Source organism: Coloeus monedula (assembly GCF_965178545.1).
Source record: "Coloeus monedula genome assembly, chromosome: 14".
Lineage (NCBI taxonomy): Eukaryota > Metazoa > Chordata > Aves > Passeriformes > Corvidae > Coloeus > Coloeus monedula.
Window position 1 is genome coordinate 9016263 of NC_138794.1, and position 26811 is coordinate 9043073.

Sequence of the window (26811 nt, forward strand, 5' to 3'; positions counted from 1 at the left end):
CAAGGTTTTAAGCTGTGGGAGTTGTTTTTCCTGCTCTTCCATGATGCTTCATTTTCCTTTGAAACTGGGCAGTTGCCTCCAGGTTTTAGAAATACGGTTTTTTCCAGGACTTGAGAGGGATCCATCATGTTTACACTTTCCCATCCTTAGGATCAACCAGATGTGTTTAATTCCCATTTCTTGCTGGGTTTATCTGCAGTGACTGACAAGATAACTTCCAACAGAGTAACCTTGGAGATAAGGGGAGGCAGACAGCTGGGGCAGTAACCTTTTGCAGCCCCATGATTAATCCAATATGGTTATGAATCAGAGCTCTTGTTCATCAGAGCTTGGATGTTCAGTATCTTTCTGTAACCCAGAATTACTGCTACCCACTCACCTGGGGTATAAAAACTGCAGCCTCAACAGAGGAATTGATGGACAGTGAAATACTGCAGCTAAACCAACAGAGGATTCAAAAATTTCTAGTTTTCATTGTGGGGTAAAAAACCATAATGGTTATTGAAGCAGGCAGCTTTGGAATCTGCAAAACAGAATGAGATCATTATAGTCCTAATTGAGCAAAGCAAATAAAAACATGTTCATCTCTAAGCACTTGGATAATCCTGATCCTTCTGACCAGAATTTAACGAAGGATGTAAGACTGTGCTTAATGTTCAACATGTGAGAAGTTGACTTCTCAGGGTCTTGAGCATATGTTTAATTTTTTTACTGAGTTAGGGCCATATGAATGGAAATGACATTTGTAGTTAGTGTCTAGGCTAAATCAAGCCACGTGCCTCAGGGTACAAAATAACTATCAGATGGAGACAGGAGTGTAGTGTTCTCACTGTAAAATACTCACCAGAGATTCACTTTTTCCCAGGTAAGTTCATGGCAGTTAATTTGGAAATCAGGCTATTAGGCTAATATATTTAAGGACTTATTTGTTAATATGAGGTTTCAAAGCCTTGCATAGCTTCAGTGACTGAATAATTTACCAAATAATGGATAATAAATAACTCCTTCAATTAACTTTTCTGATTTTTACTGTTCCCAAATTCTCCAAGGCATAGATCACAACTTTTATCAGCCTAATGATTACTTGGAATTATTTGTGAATTTTTGAAACAAATAGTTCTTGATCCACAAGTCTGTCAGCCAACAGCAGCAAACATTCCACTGTGCAGGTTATTGGTACAGCCAAGTCAGTCAGTCAGAACAGGAGTAGCTCCCTCTGCCTTTGGTCACATATGACTTAAATTCATTTTCTAATGAGCAATTTCCTGAGTTGCCCTGAATTTATAATGTGTGAAGCAAAGGGAGATTTTATTCCCTTTGATAACACACACAAAAAAAAAAAAAAAGTAGAATGTGTTTTAGTTGATTTGGCTCAAATATTTATTATAGCATGTCCTAACTTTTGATAAAGATTTTTGTTGCTCCCTATGACCTTTGACTAAGTCCTGGTAGTTATATAGACCGTAATTCTAGTTTAAAATAAAAGTAGGTTTCATCTTTCTGGGTATGGATATGTTTGCTGGGCTAAGCCAATATATTGCCATTTGCTTTATGATCAATATCAGCTAATAAAACACCACTATTCTTTTGAAGCATGCTCAGAGAAGGTGAAAGCATCTTGGCAAGACTGACATGTTACCTCTTCTATGTTGAATTAACAGGCAAAAAGGAAATAGAATAAAATAAGGAAAGTAAAACAAAACAAAATAAAGTAAAAATAAAATAGGTCCTTAAGAAATAAGCTTGCTACTGGCCTAAATGCTGGTTTCAGTGGAAATATTTATAACTTTCAAATATCCATTTTAGATCTGAGGAGAATGTAGATGTGAATGGAAGTCAGAAATATTTACTACATTGACCTTGTACCAATAAGACTTTCTAAAAAAAATATTATGGATTGTACTTCTAAGTACTATATGGAAGCGTATTTTTATTTCCCCACTCTTTTACCTTTCTGTGTGTGCCCAAAGGCATGCAGATGCAGCTTGCATTTATTCAGTCACAACACCAAAATTAACAATCCAACATTTCCTATTATTTGTTTTCATTCCATGCTTTACTGTGCTTTGAGCTGGTGTGTCTGTCTGTGCAGCCATGTGGTGGCTTGACTTGGGGAACTGATTTGCCTGAAAAAGCCATGAAAGAGAAGACCTTAGGTTTTGTTTCTCTTTTGATGGATCAATTCACCAATCCCATTCAACCTGTAGTTATAAAAAGTCCTGGCATAAAGAAGAGGCAGTAGACTATGGTGGTATAAAATCCTTCCATGACACCACTGCCCTGTGAGAAATGGTTATAAAAAGCTAATAATTTTTTACTCTGAGTTAAAGCAGCTTTACTCTCTGGCTTGCCTGCTTGTCAGCTGGTGTAAATTCATGCTGCAAACCCACGACTGCTCGTATATTGTGCCACTGAGGCTGTGACTCAGAAACTGATATGTGCTGTAGATCTTCCATGGTTAGATGTGCATGGTGCTTTTGATTAAGACCATGGTAGTTTCACTTCCTAACAGGAGAAATACCCCATACCCTGCCATGCAGAACCACGCAAATAGCTCTGGGAGCTGCAGCGTTACCTGCAGAAAAGGTATCACTGGTTGTGGTGAATCTTCATTTCCTTAGCCTTGGTTATGCTTTCTTTTAGTATTTCGAAGACAAAAACCCCAAAGAAATAAAATATTAAGATTATTCGTAGTTCTGTAAATATGGAGATTCTAAACCTTTATGAAATCCAGTGCAACTTCTGGTTTCCTCACCTGTTGTACGACTGTAGGTCTAAATCTTACCTAATGCAAGTTAGAATGAATCTTCTCCAGACGCAAAGAAATCACATCTAATTATCAGTTTACACCCAGGGTCTGTTACTGGAGTGACTGGAATAGCAGAACTGTAGCAACAGAGTATTTTACCCCACAGTTACCTCTGCCTGGATACCCCTTTATCTCTTGGGGAATGAAGACTCAGTTGATTAAATGGCATTGATTTGGGGAAAAAAGATGCCAATGGCTATTCTCTTGGTCAGGCATTTTTGGTGTTCCTGCTGCCTCCAGGGGAGGAAGCAAGACAGACAGGTAGATTTCAGGAGCAGAATCCCAGTTATACTCCACTCTGGTTTGAAATATCTAAAACAGAATTAACTCTGTTACTACCAGTGGGATAACTCTAGATTTACATCTTTCTGTCTAGGAACTGATTCTTGACCATAATCCCCATCCAACATCCATTTCACAGACAGATGTGACTAGTTCACTGATAAACACATTGGTTAAAGCACCTGAGAGTTTTATGCAGAGATTTTGGTGGTGTAATTAGGAAAATAATACAAATATTTCTTCAACATCCGCTGTCTCTGAAACATAAAACAATAGTTGCCTACAATGCCCTTTTTCCATATCATCAGACTTCCCTGTTTGTCTGTAATATAATGACCAGTAGTATGTGTTTCATTTGGGCAGTGGCTCTAAATACTCACTTTGGTTTGATAACACCACATTTCATTAACATATCAGGATCGAATTGTTGTCTGTGTTTGTGGAAATGTATCCGGCTCACCCCAGAGGTTTTGAGAATTTGGCCACTCCCCCTTAGTCATTATAGAAAGAGACCTGCCAAGATGAGAAATTACACCAGGAGGGTTGAATATTAGGATTAATTGTCTTGAACCAGTGCAGTGGAGCAGGTAGGCAAGTCAAATCGAGATGGGGATAATGAGGGCCAATAGGCAGCCTGTATTGTCTTCTTTCATAAAGAAAAGTATTTAAAAGAAACTATTTCCCATCTTTCAGCACAACTAAAATTGGAATTTAAAGCTTCTGCATTTTCAGCAATGGGAAAATTACAGTGTTCAATAAAGGGAGGATTTCTTTTTAAACGGGAGAAACCAGGTTGAACAAAGATCATCTGTGGGCCATTAGCTCTTTCTTCAAGGGTAGCTTAGCACCAGCTTTCCCCTGAAGCTGATAGGATTGGTCTAACCTTTTAGACCTTTGATATTGATCTTTAGCCTTTTCAATTGGACATTTTTACTGTGCTTAAACTGTATCTCCTGGTTGCTTCAAACACTTAATTGTGCTGAAAAGTAGTAATTCATTTAAAGGGAGAGGCAAAGTGGGCTAAAGAGGGGAAGGTAATATTAACTGGAACATGACAATGACAATCAGTTAATAAAGAAAAACACTTTGGATCCTTCCAAAGACTGAAGATTTTTGTCTAAAAGTGAATTGGAATTATGAAGGCGTAATGTTCATCTACTTATTATCCTTTACTGCCTTCTGTCATTGCCAGAGACTCACCAGACAGTGCTGCAGAGTTTCAGTATCTCTGAAATGGGAAAGGTCCCAAACCTTTCTCTTTCTGTAGCAGCTCTACTGTGCCCCCATTTCAAAAGATTCCCATTGCTATCTAAAACTTAGAGAGACCTTCAAAGAGTCCTTTGTTTTGGCTTTAATCCTTTAACCAGCTGTTTGTTCAGTTGTCTCTCCAACGCGGTTCCAGCAGACTGCTTTGTGTTTCCTTGTTGAGTTTATGTTTCATCACAGAAATATCACAGGCCTTTGAAAACAGAAGACAACCATTCTTGTGAGATACTGGTTCAAAGTAGTGAACAATCAGTTCAGATTAACTTTTCAGGAAATTTCCACCTTTCAGAGCCAAATTCTTGTGGGAAGTATTTCCAAGATCGGTGAAATCAAAGTATTAAAATGAAATTCTGTGGCCTTGGCACACTGTCTCTTCTCTCTTCAAGGAAATGACTTGTGACAATAATAGGATTTTAGCATAAGGAGCAATGTTGAATCCAGATTTGGCCCACAGTCTGGATAAATAATCTTCCACTCTACAGAGTTGATAATAAGGATCAGGATATCTATTTTTCATGCAAAAATTTAGTCAGTAAATTCTTAAAAAGATTCTTCACAATGCCTTGGATAGTTTCCAGGATGATTTGGAAGGTATTTTAGCTCCTTTTTTCCATGTTCACAAACATACTTACAAAAGAAGTCTAATGAACTTCAGCAAATTCTGTATTTCCTGACCCTATCAACCAAAATACTTGCGAGGTAAGGTGAATGCATTTGGCTTACTATTGTGGGTAACTTTCATGATCTAAATCTGCTATCCATGATGACAGAAAGCATTATTTTTTCCTTCTTTTTTCAAGATTTATAGATTGTATCCACAAAGCACCATTGTATCACTGTACTCGAATTCTGCCATCCAAAATGAAATTTTTACATACCATCTATCAATGTGAGCTGAGTGCAATGAATAGAAAAGACAGCTCTCTATCTTATCAATAATGAAAGAGTACTTCACTTCCCAGAAGAAATAAAGTGGGAGACTTCGTACCTATTTCTCCTGGAAACCACTCCAGGATTTCACAAAGGATGTATATCAACATATTCACCTTGGATCCACCAAATACCCTTCAGCTCTGTAACTGCTAATTTTCCTGATCAAGCTCCATTTAATGTACCTGCATTTTGATGTCCCAGCTCTTAGTGATGTTCAGAACAGATTTGTACACACTTGAGTGAAGGAAGTGTTGAAGCCACTTTGAAATTCTGGCAATTGTTAAGACTGTGTTTCACTTACATTTAATTTGAGGCATTTCACTTTACAAGAATAATGAAGCACTGCGTTCTGAAGTCAAAAATTTTCTTACCAAGGGCCTGTAAATCTTAGTTCTTTTCCTAAATTTGACAACAGTTCTAATTTCAGTCTTGTGCCTATTTAAATATAAGTACATTTCCCATGGCACTGTGTGGACTGTAAAAACTGAGTGATACAATAGTTGTCTTTACAAAACTAAATTAGAACTGCCCATGAAAAAAAAAAAAAATCTGTAAACATGCAACTGTTCCTAATAGCAAGCATAATTAATAGCAACTGTAATGTAGTGTAATGGTGTAAGTCAGAAATAATGCTACCACCATTAAATACACATATGTTAACAAGATCACAAGGAATGAAAAAACATTCACATTTCAGACATCCATTAGTCTCTCAGCTTTGCTGTCTACAAAGGGCCTGTACCAATGATCTTATGTTAATACAGTGTGTACTGCTTGGGAGGCAACACCGGGGAATGCAAAATAGAACAGGAATTGCTGCAAAGATTGGATCAAATTTTTGCGCTACATAAATTCCCTGCAAAGATCCTCAGTACATTAGGATGTAATTTGTCTAAAGCTTCAGAGTTAGTGCATATAGAGAGGCAGCTTTGTATCAGAGAAAGGGTGGATTTTTTTTTTCCAGGAATTACTGGAGAAAAAGGAAAAAGTAAGGGACTGGTTTACATATATTCTGTAGTGTTGGATAATGCTGTTTATCCATATTTCCCAAGGCAACTGAGCATAGCACATGCAGAACTCAATGCACATAAAGCTCCTTAATATCACTGGCAAAGCATGAAGGTGGTGTTTCTTCCCTGTGGTGTCTCACAGGTGGGACTGTGGGATATCTCCTATGTGAAAAAGGGTACTTTTATCATACTCAGTGAAGTGTGGGTTATTTACTACACAGTATGTCCTTCCTACAGCTGCCTAAGGGACACTGACCACAGGGTACTGCCCAGACATGGCTCAGTGTCAGCCCTCTGCTTTAGGTTTTCCTTTCAAAGAGGCAAGGGTAAAAAAAAACTGATAAAAATGGGGGGGTTGTAACATGACCCATTTTTGAGAATTAGGAAGAGCAAACTCTCTTTACCAGAGCAAGGTGCAGAAACTTTGAGCAGCTGTTTAGCATTCTAGGAAATACAGCTATATTTGTATGAAACCTGTGGTATGGGTAATTATCTGTCTTACTTTAAATGCTAAAAAAAAAAAAGGTATTTCATCATCATTTCATCTAAACCGCAGAGGGTGGTGACTACAGCTTGGTTGAAATATTTTCAAAAACATCTCTGGGTGTAATGGTTTTTAAATATCCTGTGAAATTTCCTTTTTTTTTTAACTTACCTCATAGAGTAGTACATAATGAGTGACATTTGGTGGGGATCACTGACTGTCTAAGAGAGGCGGGCAGTTCCTCTGCATATGGATTTGGTATTTAAACTTGGATTTAAGAAAGTTGGATTATTTTATTTCAAGTTCACACAACTTCTTTTCTCCTCAACACTTACATGCTGTGACAGAAACACCGCCTGCCTTTGAGTGGGTATGGTCCCCTGTGGTTTATCTTTATTCAACAGTTTATAGAAAGTAACTTTTTAGCTTTAGGAGACCTTCAAAGTTTCTTCTCCAGGCGTTAGGGTCTCTGAAGCATCTAAGTCTGCAAAAGGAGATATTTCAGCCATCTAAGATATGCCCTAGGTTTATATGTAGCTTAAAAAAAAGAAGAAAAACTATAAAAGATTAGTCATAAAATGGTCTAATTGGCCAGAAGTCTCTGTGGTGGCAGTGTGTTTTATTAACTGGAAGAGACATCACAGACAGTACTCAGAGATAAATCTGACCTGACTTCTGCTAATGTTTTCTAAGAATGGAATAGCAGGCTGTGAGGGAATAATTTTGTTGGATTTTTCTTCACAGAAGGTGAAGGTTGATTTTTTTTTTTTTTCCCTTTGCTTCTCCCCTCACCTTCCTTCCTCAAATCTTTTGTGAATTAATTTTCTATTTCCTATGATCAGGGTTTTTCTCATACCTCATTCATTCCAAACATTGCATTGAAAAATGTCAAAGATTAGGACAAAGGACGAAAGAACTATGCACCTCCCATCTGGGCAGCATAAGTAATGACAGGGTCAAGATTGAAGTCCATGAATCCCTCCATTACCTCACTCTCCCACTTTCTATTTCATTTTTAAGGATGCCCTGAAATGTGAATACTTCTTTTAATGCCTTATGAGAGTTACTGTGAGAAAGGTGATCAAAAGGACTCTGCTGGCTTGGGTGCCCTTTATCTCCGAGGAAGGTGATGCACAGCATCTGGAGATGATGGAACGCATGATTAACATTACCACAGAGAATGATTAATATCTTCTTAAAGCACCTACTTCCAGATTATCCATCATTTCATTAGAGTGAAAAAAAAAGTTCTTTTGAAAGGGGGCTGTGCCCCTGAACCATGAATAACTAACCCACCTCTTGACATGTTTACTAATTGAGTAGCAGAGTATGCTTAATATTATGTTGAACAAATAGTGGTGCCCCCCTTTATGCAGAAACAAAAAGGTAGAAAAAGAACAAAGTGAATTTGAGACAGTGGTTTAATAAAGCAGTTAAATGACTTTAATTTCATTGAAAGTGTCTTTAAATACATTAACCAGCTTTATTTTACTTTGCTTTCTTCTTTCTTAAAACACTCTGTGCATGTCAGGCTAGACTTTTTTTTTAATGAGCATTACAGTTCTTTGGATTATGTAATGTTTCAAAAAATACACCCTTCTCTAAATTCTCTTGGAAAGCAGTGCTGTTCCTGTAGGATTGGAAGTGGGTCCTTGGGGGTATGTCACCTCTTACATCAACTTTCTGTGTTACAGTCAGGGACCTGCCCTGGAAACAGTGAGGAAAAGGATTTGTGCCTGTGCTGGTTGATGTGTGGGGCAGGTTACACTGAGTTTACCAAGGGTCTGTAGCTGGTGATTCTTGAATCTCATTGTAGAGATGAGCAGGCTGCTGGCAATTTGTAAAACAAAAAACAACTACTTTCCTTCTGTCTGCCATCCTCCTTTTTGCAAGTGCTTGCATTCTTTTTGTTTTTGTTAATGGCACCGAACAGCTCTAAAGTTCAGATCAATACAGTGCTACCTTAGTGCCTTGCTCACATATATAATATCTTCTTATATTAATCCTGTTTCCAGGGAAGTGTGACAGGCAGTGGTGATGCAGAATACTAAACTGGTGATTATTAATCACTGTCTTTCAGATCAATAATCCACTGGAACTTTTCCTTCCCCCCATCCTATTTTTTTGTCATTTGAAGCTAAACAGAAGTACTTATGTGTATCCTGCTCGTGTGGTGTTTGTGTGTTTAATAACACGTGTGTCCTTCCGTTCAGCAGCAGCCTGGTGCCTGCAGCTTTTGCAGCACCTCCTTGCTGATGGGAGCCTGATTGCCCGAGGCATTCATCCCCACCCAAGGCTTTCAGGGGTGACCCTGAGACATTCATTGTGGATGCAAGACGGTAGATAATATGGCGTTGCTGGTAATCTAGTGCTTGCTTGGTATTGTTGCCTGCAAACCAACAAAGGCAGGGATCACTGCCCTAAGAAATAAAGCCATCCGTAGCCCTCTGCCTTTGTTTGATTTCGGGAGCATTAGTTACATTATAGTGTGTTCAGATTCTAATGCTGGGAATTTGAGCTCTGGACAGTCTCCCCTGAGTGCTGTGACAACAGAAGCATGAAAGGATGTTTTCTGAGAATTTTAGAGGATTCCTTGAAAACGATACAGTGTGAAAACCCCGCTTGACACACTCCTGGCTTTCTCAGGAAATTACAGTTGGCTGCATGGAAAAAAAAAATGCTTTCTTAGTTTATTTTTTTATTCATTTATTATTTTTCAGTTTTCCACCTGTGATGTACAGGCTTTGCAGGGGGGCAGGTTAGGAGAGAAGAACGGCTCCTTGAAAGCCACCTCTGGCATAACTATTAGAAGAGACAATGAACTCGAACATGCTTCTCTCCCTTTTTTCCTCCAAAGATCATGAACTCGAAACTCAGTTGTGCATGCATGAAAGTTCTATAAACATTACTTAAACAGCAGCCAAAAGACCTTTGCCAGCTCTGGCCTACTTCTCCCCTTGTAGGGGCTCAGCACTCCCACTCAGTTGACTACTTGTCCTACTCTTTGCCCTCTCTGCTCTGCTGCAATCGTCCTGGAATTTTCCTCTATGCAACTGCTGTCCAAACCAGCTGCACCCACTACATCTTCAGCAGTGGACCGAGGAGGGTATTAATCATATTTTTGAGGAGGACACTCTGCTATTTATCTCCCTGACACCTCTAGCGTTTGGGAGCCCACTGCAGCACACAGCCCATTGACTAGTAATATTACACATTACCGTGCTCCATTGCCTCTCCCTGCCCTCTTCATTGAGTGGCTGTTCAACAGTGGAGTTGTGTTTGTTCAATCAGACATAATTTATACCTTTTTTGTTCCTTCAGGAGAGCACTTGCTAATTTTTAGTCTAAGCACTGCGTTTTCCATATAATTCTAGCTCCGACGTCACCGATGGTCAAAGAGATCTGATTTCAGACTTGTTCAAACTTGTTGGTTTTAAATCACTGAAGAGATGATTTAAAAAGCAAAGTGTCAAGGGAGATCATCTCATACTTCCCTTAAAGATCCAGGTTTTATTGCATGTCTAGGAATATGTATGTGTCCTATCTCCGAGGGGAATACCTGCAACAGCACATGGTACTGCCATCCCCTGGCTATTGTCCAACATGCAAAGTCTGTGAAGGAGAAGAGATTAATAATTCAGTTAATTTATAGCAAGTGGGGTTTTTTTGTTTTCATTTTTTAAAAGAAATTGATAGGAAGAGGAGTGTGTAAGGAAAGAAAGCTATTGTAAGACTGGATGCCTAATCATTCATCCTGGAGTTTGTTCCCCTTTCAGATTCATCACACTGTGTAATGAGAGCAGCTAGCTTAAGATCTGCCTAATTTTGCAATGTTGAGACAATGTAAAGAAACAAAACATGTTGGGCTCTGAGATGTTTGGGGATATGGATTACTTATTACAGAATGTGGGGATTATTTCATATAGGAAGGTTAAAATAAACTTAAAATTCAAAATAAATTAAAAACCCACCATGTTTTTAGCTTTTCTTCTCTGGATGGAACTTCTGAGGGATGTAAACTGATGAAATTTCTGGAGGAGTTAAGGCAATTTAGCTGAGTTAAGGGTTTAGCCCATGAGGTCCCAGTAAATGGCCCATGGGATGAACAGATCCCTCTGGTGCCAATCACTGTGGTGTATAATAATACTCTGTATTTCATTCTAGCTTCTGTTCTCTCCACTCCAGTGGAACTGCTCTTGCCAAGGTCCCCAGTAAGCTCTTCAGGGCCAGATCTCAAGGCCATTATTTCGTTCATATGTTTTTTGACATTTTGGCTACATCTGACAGACCTCATTATAATCTCTGTCTTGAAATCTTGGTTAAAAATATTCTGTCCTGGAACCTGTTTCTTCTATTCACTTTCTGTTTGCTCCTGCAGTGACCTTCATGGGCCACCATTTTTAATTTATTTTTTTTTAACTCTTCAAGCAGTGTCCTCTGAACTCATATTCATCCACATCCAAATAATTTCCATTGTAATAATAATTTTGGCTGTTATCACCCCCACTTCTTTCCTAATGGAGATACTGCTGCACTGACTTGCCTTAGAGCAGCCAAGCCTAGACATCTGCTCATCTCTTTGACATCTCATCCCAGATGCTTTGTCACCAGGAAAAATTAATGTGGGTAAATATTTTATTACCATCTTAATCTCTTATTCAAATGTGCAGCCTGAACACCGTGTTAACTTCCTCCTGCTTTCTTGCTATGTCTAGAACTTACCTCTTCTTCTGTCATAGCAACTCTCAAGTTCTGGAAATACCCACTTTTTTCCTTGTGCGTGAATTGAAGCCGAGCTGCAGCCCCTCCTGAGGTGCAGTTTGTGGAAGAATCCAGGTCAGTGGATGAGGTGGGCATGGAGCAGGCCCATGTGGTTGGCATGCAGCCCTGTGGGAGATATGGCATATATGCAATTAAGACAGAATGCTCTGGGAATTGTGCTGCTACCCTCTAACAAACCTCCACCAAGCATATGCAGATGGTGATTTGCAGAGGATTATAATTTCGCCACGTTTTGTTGAATATTCATGAGGACAGTGAACGATACCTCTCTGTCCCTGCATTGGCCTCTACCACATTTTGAGACAGTCCCCCAATGCACATTAGTGGAACTTCACTAAAAAAATTCTAAACCTTTCAAAACCAACTGGTGTGATTGTTCTCAGAAATGGCCAAACTGCTTGGTAGAAGCTTCTCGGGATTTTTCAGCATGAAACAATAATAAACCCAACAGCTCAAACAGACACTGAAAAGTTGTAGTCCACTGCAAACAACCTGCACTGGGACATGCTGTCATTCTTGCATCTCTTTTCAATATTTCCGCTCTGAATTAATTTATAAATTTGAAAGTGAGGCAGAAGTGATGATGGGTGTCTTCTTCCTCACATGAAATCTCATCTTTTATTTCATCTCAGGTGTAAAGCGGAGCATAGTTAGCCAGAAAATTAAGGTTCAAGGAAACATGTTTGTTGTAAGAAAGACAAAGAAATGAGCTTTGCATTGTAGCTGAAGCTGTGCGTTATGTTCCCTGGTCAGCTGTAGGCTTGGAGTTGAATTCCTCTCCTGCTCACTGGAAGCTTTTTTATTAACTTTGAGGGCAGAAAATTTCATCTTTCTGCACCTCTGTACCCTTGATGAGGTTCATACTGACTTCACAGGCCTGGTATCAGCCTCTCTTGATTAGTGTTCCCAAAGCCCAGAGAGATGATTTCATAAGACTGCAAGTGTTTTTAATACCCAGCTTCAAAGTTGGCCCTGCTTTGAGACAGAGGTTGGACCAGATGACCCTCCAGCATCCCTTGCAACCTAAATTAGTCTATAATTCTGTGATCAGTGTTATAAGTGGAAGAAACTGATGGAAACGCACATAAGCTCTTAAAGGTTAAGGACAGGTATGATCCTAGTCTACCACATAGCAAAATAAACCAAGTTCATCTAAACTGTTTGGGGTCACTCAGTTACCCTTCTCAGTGAGGGGCAGTAATGATTTATAGTCTAAACTCAGTCACTGAGGATCCTCTGATCCTACCTCAGACCTTGCCAGCAGGCCAGCCCAAATAATACATTGTTATTTGGACTACAGTCCCCACAATCTTCCCCTAAAGAAGAAAATGAGCAGAGTTATCATTATTCCCAGGTGTGCCATGTATGAGATCTTACTGGTTTTGTACAGAAACAATGAGAAGAAGCAACTATTGCAGTTACTTTAGAACAGAGAGTTTCATAACACTTGATGACATAAAAGGGCAGTCCACAGTTGGAAACTTTCTACTATATTTGGCCTCTGATTAAAAAAGAAAAGAAGGAAAAAAAATCAGCCCCCAGACTGAAACCTGAAAACAAATCTGAAGGCAAGGAAAGCTTTATCATAGCTAAACATATCACAGCTGGATAATGTGAAAGGTTTGGAGCTGGGCTGGGTTGAGTTAGCTATGCAAAACAGAAGATCTTGTTTCAGAAGCAAAGGACAAGACAAGGAGCCTCTCTGGATTCAGATGAAGAGTAAATCTCTTGACCTCTAGGCCTGTGCTAGCCTGTGTGAAATTCAGATCTCAGGACTAAGTAAGAGCTGATTGAGCAGAAGATGAGGCTTGTCTATTACATCCTCACTTTTTAATTAGATCTTCTGGCTGCATGTCCTTTGATCCTGAGTTGTACGTGACAATAAACATATTGACAATGGGGATTACATCAAGCCACTGTCTTTTCCAGCTGAGTGAGAGTGGGGGTTTTTTTTCTGTGTCAGAATTTCTCTATACAAAAAAAGTTATTCTGGCATGATCTGAAGAGGTTTTAAATGCAGATAGATAAGCTGACTAAAAGCCTGTATGGATAATTTTGCTTTGGCATAATGGCAACTTACTCAAAGTTCATTAAATGCGTTTCTAATTAACATTAACAAATTCAAATTAAGCTATTACACTGCAGTAAACATGTCCACATAGCTATGTGAACCAGCATAACTCTTCTTTTAAATTCTCACTTCAAGTTGTGTGGATACAGCTTCCTAGCCAGCTGAGCTGAGTACCAGGCTAGAGAGCATGACAGATGACAGCATCCATGAGCAATATCAGTGTGCTGCCATCTTTAATTTTCTCCTTTCTCTTTGTGTCTAAATAAGACAGCAACAGGAAAACCTGTTTATATAGTTGTTTGCTGACATGTTGGTTTGTCAGATTCAGCAGTTTTTAAGCATTCTTGTCTTTGTGGAGCATTTTGGTATGTATCTCCTAAGTTGAAACCATTCACTGCCTTCCCTTGGCTCTTCCTGTCCTTGTAAAACAGCAGTATCATCTGTCCTGGTGAGCTCTGAGAATGGTCCTGTACATGTGTTTTCTTGTGCTGCCTGCCACCCTCCAAAATCATTCTGGGGGCATGTAGGAGTGAAACAATGCATGGTCCGTCCCTATTCCAGCTCTCCACGGAGGGTGGGAAAGATCAAGAATGCTTCTGTTTTATCATCCTCTACTTCCTGTCACCCTGTGAAAGGATGCCCTGATGAAGCTCAGACAGAATATGGGCTAAATCAGCTTGCAGTCAAAGGATTTATAGCTGCATAATTAAGCCCAGACTAACTTCAGGGCACTTCCCTGGATGTGAACAAAAGCTTGTGGCTAGAACTATAAATTGAACCCACCCACCTGAAATGCTGCCAGCAAATCTGCCAAAGCCCCTTCCTGGGGAGAGGAACCTTCTCCTGCAGGTCTAGTAAAAGAATTAATTATATGTCTGCTGAAACAGAGTAAAGGTTCGTCAGTAGTGCTAATATTTGAAATAACAAAGTTGTTAAATTTGCTTCAATCCAATGTTACCTAGTGCTGTTGGAGCTCACAGCTGTCTCCTAACACTCTTGATTGCTGAGTTCCACACACAGAAGGACCTGGGTGTGTCTTGGGGATATGGTGAGGTGTGGTTTTTAATAGTTGTTATGTTAATAAACATTTGAACTAAAGGAATCCATCAGTAGTTTCGGAAAATAACAGCCTTGCTACCAGCGGGTAACCAGAAATTCAGAGACAAGCTGTTTGGGTTGCTGTTTTTTCCTTAAAAAGAAAAATCCCACAAGACTGTTGAACAATTACAGCTTAATTTACAGAAAAACACTTAAATGTATATTGTCTTGTGAGCCATTTAGTCCTATTGTCTTCAAATGAAAGCTTATTCATGTGCTTAACTCTATACAGCAGCTTAAAGTCTTCATTGAATCAATCCTGAGACGCTGAGGAGACCTTTGTGGAAGTAACTATTGATAAACACAGGTGAAACTTGGGAAAAATAGCAAAGAGCAACAAATCTGCCAGTAGCAGAAATTACTTTAGAGCCTGGGCTATCTAGGACTGTCATTAAGGTGACCACTTGGGAAGATATCAGGATGAGAGGTTCCTTAATAGTACTTAGGGTAGGCACAGCAAATAGGGTCTGATCCAGCAGATATTGGAATGCTTCTTTTCTGGGCACTTCAGTGACAATGATGCCAACAAAAGGAAGATAGTTCAGAAAAGAGAGAAATAAATAGATGAGGAAGCTTGAGAGAATGACTTGTGAAGAATGAACAAATGTGCACAGAGTAATAAAGACCTGTGAAGTGATGCCTGCCCCAGATCATGGGTACACCTTGCTGGTGCTGAGAGGGTGTAAACATCAAAGTCAAAGGATTACTGAGGCCACCAAAGCTCACACTGACATGAAAAAAATAAAAAATGGAAAATTGAGGTTCAAAGTCAGTGAGGTTGAGCTGGAAGATGCGTAGTGTCCAAATGGATGAAGGAGCACAAACACAGAGGTATCTGTGTGGGCTCTGGAGCCGTCACAAAGGGGCAAGGACAGGGAAGGAGAGCAAAAGGAGAGGGAGCAGCAGAAAGAGAAACCTGCTGTGGTGGTTTTTCATAGCCAGAGTCCCCAACCTGAATCCATCCCAGCCCTAATGACTGGACAAAGTCTCTGGCATGATCTGTGATACCATCAAGTGTGTTACCGTTGTGTGAGACTCTGACCCAGCCTGAGTGACACCTTATTTACCTGACTCAAGAATGCAATAGGAGAGATGAAGGTAGTTGGCTTTTCCATACCTAACACCTCTGCACTGGGACTCTAATAACCCACATGAACCTTGATATAAAAAATAAAATAAACCTCATTTTCACTAGCTTTTTCTTTTAAATGTTGGTAGCACCTTTCAAGCAGTGACAGATCCCAAAGCCCCCTCCTGTAGCTGCAGGTAATATCCTGATGTTCCCTATGGGGTGTTGGCAGATACTGTATATTTTAGCACATTTTGACAGGCCTCTACAGCATCTTTGAATCAATCAAGTTCTGCTAAATCTAATAAAAAATTTACCATTAACTTCTAAATCATAGTAAGAAAATCGTAAAAGAAGAATGGTTGCAGTTCTGCTGTCTTGGTTTGAGGAAGATACATGCTTTTCTGTCAACCTCTGTATCTTCACAAGAGTTATTTTCTTAGTCAATCCCCTCTGTGTCTGGGAAGCTGTATTATCACTTTGCAATTAAGAAATGAGTGACAGTTATGTTTTGAGGACATAAGAAGGGGGTCTGATGACTCTGGGTGCATGAATATTTTAGCCCTATTTTGAGGCCCACCTTGGGTCAGATTTGCAGAGATCTCAAGTACAGTCCCTCAGCTGTGTTGTTAGCAATGAGTATTTCTGAAAGGAGCAGTATTTGAGATTGGACTAATAGGAAAATTATGTTCTCCAAATCATATGAACAAGTGACTTGTCCTGGATCTCTTGGGGACCAGAATAAACTCTTCTAGATCACAAATACCTATCAGTAATAATGAAATTCAGTAGCCCTCTCCCTTCCAGACACAACACTCATTACCCCAAAGTTCCTGACATGTTAATTTTATTACTAGTACTCAACCTCCTTGGGCTGCTCTAACTCTGCTGCAAACCTCCTTCCAGCTGTAGTGTAGATTTATTCAATGTTTCTGTGTCAGGGATAGTGAGAATGATTGAAATACACTTCATGATACAGTCATGGATTCAGGAGGGGAACTATGGGGCAGCTCTTCATCCCTTTCTCCAGGTTCCATGTGGTCCTGCATGGACATGGGAGCAGTTGGGTGACGGTGCATGCCCTGGGCAAGCAGGATGCTCTCCTCTCTTTCATGCCGAGGCATTTAATGTATAAAAACAGGAGCAATGAGATCTTAGGATGTGAAATGTCCATATGCAAAAGCTGGGAGAAGGTGGGATTACAGGTTCTGATGCTAACAGAGGTATTTCTTCCATCTTAGTGCCCATGTAGCAGGAGTAGCATCTGACAGCGACCCAAAGAATGGGTGTCCTGTGCTGATGAAAGAATCTAATTGCAAATGTTGTAATTTCCTTATGTTTGTGCATGGCAGCCTATAAACTCAAGTTTTCTGGTCAAAGGACACTCTTTTCCCTTCTTTTGTTTGCACTGGAGGCCTGATGTGGAGTCTGCTGAAAGAGAAAGGGAGATTTCCAGTGTGTGAAGGAACTGTTGAGTCCAGGCTGTAGTTGGATATATAAGAACGTGCACAGAAATTGCAATATGTTGTATATACACACATTATACAATCACACATATGCATTTGGATATACTGTTTACATGCATCGATGTTATGCTGTATGTGTTTTTATTATCATGGTTTGTAATCCCACCATCATTCAAAGTCTTACCAAATAGCTCTGTGGGCAGCATGCCAACTTCTTTCACATTCCTGCTAAAGTCACTTGGAATATATCTGAACGTGGCAAAACGCATTTGCCAAGTTATGTGCATAAAAACATCCTTTGATCTTTCAGACTCATAAATATGTAATAAAGTACATGATTGCCCTACTGATCTGTCCTCCATCAATCTTACGTCCCTCTTTTATTGATTCATCAAAATAAGATACGATCAAGGTACAAAAGAGTTAAAGAAGCTATTTATTTTAATGTTTCCTTGGAGAGCCTGCATGTTATTTTGAGTACAAATTATATATATAATATTTCATGAATGATGTTTGAAGCATTAAAAATCACCTCTGCACTTCAAGTTAACGCAAAACTCTGGCAGTCAGCCATCTTTTATTTGCTTTTTTTTCTTTTCTTCCTTTTTTTTTAAAGGAACATTGCAAGATGTGGTGTCATTTTTCTATGGCCATATTTAAGGGTTTTTGACTTCTATTTTTAAATCATGCACTCAACTGGTACTGTAATCCAACTTTGAAATGTTCAGGAAATCATACTTTGCAGTAGGTTTAGGATATGGGCTGTCTGGATTGGATAGTGAGTCTTGTCCAAAAGCAGGGATTATCCCAATTTGTACTGAGGGTAAAATGAGAACTGTGAAGGCCCAGGGAGGTATTTTAGGAGTAATAACAGAGGTAAAAACTTGGCCTAAAAATACACATAATAGCAAGCCTTGCCTCTGCCTTGGAGTTTCTGAGATGTCTTTAAATGCCCCAGTTCAGGCTTTGGCTCTATCAGTTTAAAGCCACTGAAGCCGATAAAAATGAAATGTATTTGAACACAGGAAAAATTATGCAAACCATAAATAGAGCAAGTTACATAGCAGGTAATAAAATCTACATTTTGTTTCACAAGGGAGAAATCATGTGGAGTCCTTAAGTTGGTCTTGCTTGCTGGGAGGAGAAGCACTTTTCCCCATGATGCCACAGCTACCGAGTTAAAGGACCATCTGAGTTTGCTTTGACATATTTAGTGCATCCAACAGAGGCTGGTTTATGGCAGCCAATGCATTTTTCTCAACCATTTTATGGCACTTACTCTTTGGAAGTGTAAAAGCATCCAGTTCTGAAGATGTACCGATAATGAACGAAATAATTTCTGAGCAGGACCTGCCAACCAGGTAACAGGGAGTGAGCTTCAGCACACTTCTCTGAAGCTGTAAAATATAGGGGAAAAAGTGACATGGGTGCAGATGAGTTCACTTCTTTGTCAGGTTCTCTCTTGGCCTGCCATATGAGTTGTGGAGTCTGGGAAAGTGGAATCATTTTTATGCAGTTCTTGTCATGAATCCACTAGCAGTAACAGGCAGAAAAGACACAGATTATTGTGTGATTTTATGATAATCAAAACGCTTAGCTGACTTGGAGACTGAGAGAGAGAAAAGTGGTGCCAAGTGCTTTGTGATGTTTGGCATCTCCCCTTTGAGGGTCATCACACTTAGAAAACATTAATTAAGTTTCAAGTCACCCAACAATAGGAAATGTTGTTACCCTTTCCTTTCACCACTGAGAAGCGAGTCCAAGTGCTGTAATCGACAGTATGGAGTGAACCACTGGCTGAGCTGGAAAAATTATTCAGACTCCTGACTCTCAGCTCTGTGGTTAGGCAGCAGAAAGCATTGGCTTTTCCTCACTTCCAGTCAGCAGCAGATTATGGCTTCACGTTACGCTAGGAAATGCTGTCAGTATAACAACCTTTGGAGCTAGCAAGCCATATGCTGGTTTCTGTGACGTGGGTATAACAAGAGAAGTAGTTTTGCACTAAGGAGGAAGAGCACAGCCTCTTCCCACCAGTCACGTGCTGTGCAGGCTACATGAGGATTTGATCCATCTGGATGCATTCTCTTGTCTCCCACCCCACTTTCCTCAAGACTGGTTGTCCTCCTTTGACCTCCTTCAGGTTCCTCAGTGTTTGTGTTGTGATCCCTTCTGCTTCCCTGTAGGTCTTGCCAGCATTCCTCTTTTGTGCTGAGTCTTCAGGCCTCACACTTTCCCTAGATGAGAAGGAAACCCCTTTGATCCTCCCCAGTCACATGTTTTCCCTGCAGACACCTGCAGGTCAATAGTTGATGAAGCCCAGCACTGAAAAGGAAAGAGATGAAGCTTCCCTGTATTTTTGTGCCAACCTCTAACCTCAGTCTGATCCCAGGTTTGTTCTGCTGCTCCTGGCCAAGGGGCATCCTTCCCTCTGATTGCTTTAATTTGAGTAATTTCCCTGGCACCATTCACTGGGGCTGTTCCCTCTGAATTGGGGGTAGCCACAGGAAGGAACCATCATGGATGGACTATTGTTTGTGCCAGTGGGAAGAGAAGGCTTGAAACAGTTGTCAAAGTACAGGCAGTAAATCAAAGTGGGGATGGACATGCCACTACTGCCCATGCCCAGGGCAATGACCCAGCAAGGTGAAACAGCCATTGATGTGGTGACACTCCCTGCAGCCACCAGAGACCCCATGCTGGGCTTTGGTCAGTGATCATTCTTTTGTCTGTGTTACTGATGCTGAATCATCATTGTTTGGCTTCCAAAAAAATAGATTTGCTGATTGTTCTTTCTTGTCCAGTTCTCAGAGCTCATCTCCAAAGAATGTTTTGGGTCAGAGCATCTCTGTTAGCAGTAATATGGAGGTAAATCACTGCAGCCTCTGCTTGACATCCTTTCTGTGGAAGAAGCTGGGCTTCTGGGCCTTTATTTATTATTAATCAAACTATTGCAGAATTTTAATGTTACAAAAAAAACCAGCTGGAGGATTAAAAATCTATCATTACATGTTTTTTATTCAGTCAAGAAGGCAGGGAACAATTAAAGGAGATTTCTCTAAAATCTTTCTGGAGTTCACAGACAATAACCCAAACCACAGCAGTGAACAGGCATGGCAGTTAGGTGTTAGAATGATTTCTGTTCCTCATTCTCGTAGATGTTGCAATTGTTATTTGAATAACTGCCTTCTATTGCTTTTTATTTTTATTTATTATTTATCCCATTTATTGCATGTTCAGAAAGCATTTTTACCGAAGATAAAACCAGCTTCCTGAAACCTTCTACTTTTCTCACTGTAACCATTCAGGAAGAGTAATTAAAGCCAACAACTTTCATTTCTTCAAACAACCTTAAAGAACCCCCCAGGTGAGACAGCAGTGACACACAGAGAGTCTGGTTTAAGTACCTCAGATATGAGCCTCTGATCCTACTTTAATATTAGTCACATCTTAAAATTAAAGAGGAAATTGAAACAGGTTTTGTTTCCATAATTGTTTTTTAAAGCTAGCATATTAAATCTTGGGGAATTATTTAGTAGGAAGGATGACTCTGCACCTTTGATTTGTAAGTTGCATTTTTATTCTTAGCTGCTTTTTCCTGGTAGGATTAAATGCCAGGTTCTCAGCTCTCTGTGGAATTAGTAAAATCCTGTGATAGATTCTATAGGAAATTAAAACACAGTGGAGAGAAGACAATTGCTGGAAATGCTACAGGTTTCTTTTCACAGGATTCCTTGGTAGATGTTTTCATGATGCATTTTTCCATTTTTTACCAAAATTTTCTCTTTCTTCACTAACCTCAGAAAAAGCTTGTAGCACTGAAAAGGCTTATGCTGGTCTGTGAAACTATTGTGATTTATACCTGCTGCAACTGTGCTGCACGATTTTGTGTGTGTGTGCTACTAATGCAGGTTGCTGGGCAAAGGAAAATGCCATTTTCTGGTAAAGGATTTGCCACCTTGTGGTTGAATGAATTCACTGGAGGAGCCCCAGTGCTGGGGTTGGATGGAAGAACAGGAAGGTACCTCTGCAAAATCTGGAGCAGTAATTTAGGTAGCAGCCACCATGGAGGCAGCGGAGCCTCTAAAAGGGATATATGCAGGAGAGGTTCAGCTTGGATATTAGGAAAAATTTCTTTGCTGAGAGAGTGGTCAAGCATTGGAACAGGCTGCCCAGGGTAGTGGTGGAGTCACCATCCCTGAAATAGACGTGGCACTTTGTGACATGGTTTAGTGGTCACAGGGGTATTTGGTCAAAGGTTGGACTTGGTGACACTGGAGGCCTCTTCCAATCTCAGTGATTCTGTGATCTTGTTTAAATATCAGAACTAAAATGGCAAGAAAAACCTTTATCATGTCTCCTTTTACTGGCTATAGACAGAGCCTAGATGACTAATTATGACTTACAGATTTATAAACTTACAGAGATGGCTGAAACGTGGGTGATGGATACTCTCCTTTGTGTCTGTTTTCCTCCAGAAAGACAAAAGAAGTGAGGTGGAGAATAGTCTTTCCCTTCTTACATGATTCACCCCTTATTCTTATGCATCGAAATTCCTGATTTTCAGAGCATTTGTGCTTGGCAAACCTGTTACATCTGACCCATCTTTATGCCTTAAGTTTCACTTTCCAGTCTGTGGCCTGAGGCATTGTGTCAGGCAATATCTAAAGGTGGTCTTTCTTCTCTCCCCCTTCCCCTACTTCCCATGTTCATCCTGAATGCATTCTCATCATGGGGTAGTTTTATTAAGGAACCAAGGGCTAAGAGTAAGTTTGTAAAGGTAAAAAAAAAGGATATGTTAAACTTAAGAAGTACAAATGCTGAGGGGGAGGAAAACAGTTTGCCTATTTGCCCTTCACTATGGGGGTGGGGGGGGAATAAGAACAAAATTAACAGGTCAGCCCCATTCAGTTAAACTTGAATTTATTTGGGCACTTTCTGCTCTCAGAAAGAGCAAAGAGCAGTAGAGGAAATAATTATTATATTTTTCTTCTTACTGTGACTGGGCATGAGTTAATGCAGACTTCTAAGCTGACTTACTAATAACATGCATTCCAAAGGGTCTGTGCATGTTTCCAATTTAGAGCTGTAAATTAGATTTGATCCTCAACTTGGCATCCATAAAAGACATTCATGGAATACACCTACATAAAGGTCCTTATTCATCTCTCTCATCCCTATTTAGGGTTGCTTTTAGACACCGTAATAGAGTGCAGAACCAAACTTTACCTGTGAAATCCAGCACCTTGAAGAGGGTAGAGAATAATAATACTTTTTATTTATGAGTATCTTCCAGCTTCAGAGTCCTTTGCCAGTTTAACTGGAATTCCAAGAAATGGGGATGCTTTGATTATTTAATGTAGCTCATAGGAGTATCTTTGTTTAATCTTCTTAGGCTTTGAAAGGGAGCATAAGATGGCTTTGAGACAGAGGATTGCACCCATGATACCAGAATGCCTTAAAATACATTGTTTCTCTGTAGCTTCTCTACCGTGTCTGCTTTCTCCAGAGTTGTCGTTATGAAAATTCTTACAGCTGTGGCCTTTGATGAGACTAACACCATCTTGCTCTACCTGCAGGAAACCCCACATATTCAAATGTCAGTCTGCAGCATCACACTCTGTTTTCCCTGGCAGAGGAGCATCACTGTCATTCAGGCTCTGAGCAGGGTGGCCCCTGTGTGGCCATAGTGATCTGACTGAAATCATTCTTCCAGGCAAGCTTGTAGTCTCTCCCTCTTCAAAGCAGCTATCCCAGTCCATCGGTGGGGTTGTTATCACGCTGTGCCTGTTTCGGGTGTAGCTGTCTGCTCCTGGATGCTGTTGCAGGCTTGCTGCATCCCTGGGGCAGCACGGCATCATCAGCTCATTACTCTGAGCTGTGCCCATCAGATATAATCCATCTTCAGAGAAAGGGTTTTTGGCTCAGGGGGTGAATTTTCTGAGATCTGTGTGTGGGTTTCAGCCACATGGCCCCTATTGACTTTAATGGGAGTCACGCTGCTCGGAGTCCCTGTGCTCCCCTTGGGGTTACGCTCTCCCCTGATGTGCGCACGCTGCTCCGTGCATTAGCTTTGAGGGGGAGAGCGCACCTCTGCCCTGCCTTGTCAAGGAGAAACCAGCCCCCCTCTCCACCCTTTCCCCCACCCCTTTGGCCTTGTGTATTTATGGGTAAGCAACAATGGAGACTCATTTCTATGGTAAGTTAGCGAGATTTATACTATAAATATTACATTACAAGGTTCCGACACGGTGCTATTTTTGAACATATCCACACTTTGCTGCAGATCAGTGTATCACTGCAATATTTCCTTTGAAGAACACGTTTTTGAAACACATCATAAAAAATTCTAGCATTGAGATTCCTCCATTTGTACCATCACAGTGTAGGTCAAAATGTCTTTATTAAAATAGGATATCAGAAAGTTATAAATTTGACTATTTCTTTCTTTTTTTTGGTAGGGGGGAGGATTCTATAAGGGATTCAGCAAACAGGCAGCATAGCTTTAATTGAAGGAGACAATGTTGTCAGTATATGTGTTCCTACAGTTATAAAGCCCAGCAGTATAGTATTCATCAAGTCTGATTCTACCTGACACTTGACTGAAAGCATTTTGCACTAATTTGCTTTGTGCTTGTCTAGTAAATCTAAAAAGAATGAGTGAAGGGGTGATAGGTGGCCATTAAACAGAATAAACAGCCTCTGGCAAGTGAATGAGTTTTACAGACTTGTTGCTTTTGGGAGGGGGAGGGTGAAGGGGAGAAGATTATAGGTCTTTGAATCAGCATGTGGCTGCCTCTATCACTCTGTAATCACAACTGTTTTCTTTGGCCCGGAGACCCATGTGCACCTCCAGAGAGGCTACTATGGTGAAGAAGGAAGCTCTGCCCCCAAACCTCTGCAGGAGAGCCCTCCAGACATATGATTCATATTCCAAGTGTGATAGAGGCCTAAATGGCAATTATTTTATCATATAAACACCAGTAAGATAGATTTCAGTCTGGAGCTGATTGCTTTCCTCAGATAATCCTTTTCAAATTTTCCCCTACATAAAATATAACAGCTTTAGGGTGTTTTCAGGTCCCCGCTTATGGTTCAACTTATGGTAAAAACCTTGGGCTTGTTGTCATCTTTGTCTGACTTTGCTGATAGCAGGCAGGAAATAGCTGTGTAAAGGCAGGAGGGGGTAAATAGCTGACTCTGTGGTCTGTAATTGGTTCATAGTTTTGGCCTGTGAAGAATAGAAAAGAAGGCAGAGGAGGGCTGGAAGACAGCCTAACAAGGAACACATGGGCATCTGAAAACTAAACACAGCTGGACCAAGAAGTACATTTGACCGCCCGTTCCCTGCTCTCAGACTTCTGAGCATTGTTGTTGTTACTGGGGAATATATAGCACCAGATTTCGAGGGGGTGGATGGGAACTTCGCTGGGATAAAAGGCGAAATATCATGACTAACAAGAAATCAAAACAAAAACTTCCTTTCTCCATGTACTTATTTATTTAGTTGCTCGCTTGCTTGGTGTTCTCTTATCTCAGCAACCTTGTTTGCTGCAGTTTTTCTGGAAGATGGCACCACCACAGAATGCCAGGTTTTCATTACCCAAAAAACTGTGTTCAGCTTCAGGGGGGTTCTTTTTGCTCCCCTTCTCCCTTTTCATCCCCTCCCTTGTTGCCTTCAAAACACAAGCGTGGGTGGAAACTCCTGGACTGAGAGAGGACTTAATGAGCCTGAAAAAGAGGATGGCATGATGAAAAACTCTACCTGTCGATACAATGTCAAAGAGAGGAAGTTTTAATCCTCCCCTGCCGACCTCCCCTGGGAAGGTCGCCAGAGGGATCACACCAACCCCAGGTCGTGCACCAAAGCCAGGCAGAGGCTCTCTGTGGGATTCACAGACCATTTCTGTATCTAGGATAAGTCAGCTTTGTTTTGGCTGCTTCCAGGACAGGGTAAAAGCTTTTCCTCTCAGTGTCCCTGAATTAAGGGTTCTCATTACTTGAACCTCATTAAAATAATCTCTCATCTGTACATGTGCCATGAGGAAATGGCTGATTCCTCCCCATTCCTCTCCCCCTGCTATCTGCACAAACGTATTTTTCTTTTCTAAATTAAAAAAGATCTTGCTGCCGCTACACTTGGCTGTTTACATTCTTTAAAGAAAAAAAAAAAAAGAATCAGCCCTGAACCCCTTGACTGCAGAACTGCCATTAGCCTTGATTGTGTCCAGCAATGCACAGTCCACTTCAAGAAAGGCAACGTCCTCTATTTTTTAAGCCAAATGTTGTGCACCGCAGCAAGAACAAACAAGAGTGACTTTCATCCTTCAAACACTGAAGCAGCTTTGCAAAGCCTGACATGAAAGGGCCTCCCTTGCTCTCTTGTCCATGTAGGCCTGGAAATGGAGCTGAAATGGCTAACAACATTGGTAATAATAGGGGCCTGCCTGGCATCAAGAGGTGAGCCGAAAGACTTCAAAAGCTGGCTCGAGCATGGCTGCAGGAGCATTTGCTCTGGGATTCAGGCTCCAACTTTTATTCTCTCCCTTTGAAGAGCTTACAATTGGGTGGAGGGTGGAAACCAAGCATTTTTGACATGAACTCTGCCATGGAAAATTATGAGAAAGACAGAGATGAAAAGGAATGTGTCCTGATTGTGCTGGCTATTTTTTTTTATTTTATTTTATTTTTTAAAAGTCTGCAAAACAAGGGGCTAGCAGTACTATAATCATTGATCCTGAAAAGGTTCTTCAGAGATTAGTGCTATCAGTGCAATGTGAACCTCAAGGCTGAGAGGCAGAGTGGAGGAGAGAGACCCTTTTGCACTAAAATAACACAGGCTTTTAAAGGAATAGTGTATTACTCTGCTGGGAAAAAGAAAAAAAAGAACATAATAGAAAAAAAACCCCACAACACCTGTGCTTGAAAACAAACAAACAAACCAGAAAATAAATGGCAGGCTTGGCTTACCTCCAAATTTTGCAATCACCTGAGGGTCCCAATTGTTTGAGTGTAGATCCCTCAGCACACTCAGATTCCTGTTTGTTTTGTAAGCTCAGATCACTCTTCAGGACTCTGGTGTTGGTTTTACTGCCTGTAAATATGGAATGATTTCACTGAACCTAGAGAAGCTATTGGGGATTTATTTTAGTATGGCAGCTATGTGGATATCTATGGGATTACTTAATATTTAAACAAATTCATGTTGTTGTTTCATCCTTTTTATTTTTGGCAAAGCTTCATTAGTATCAAATATGCAACAGGCATGTGGGCAGCCCTGAAAAAGGTCACCTGTCATTTCCTATTGTACCACTCTTTTCTGTTGTGTCAACTCTGTTAATCTCTAATCATTGGGGCAGCAGATAAAGAAAGGAGGTAAACAAGCTGGAAGTCAGCACAAAAATGGGAGCAAAAGCAGATGACAGGGGGAACCACTCTGAGAGCCTGACCCTGGAGACCAGACCTGCAGTGAGACTTGGAAAGCAGAGTGGGAAACTAAGAAATAAAGAGCAGGCTGGAATGAGAGAAAGATGTATTGGAAGGA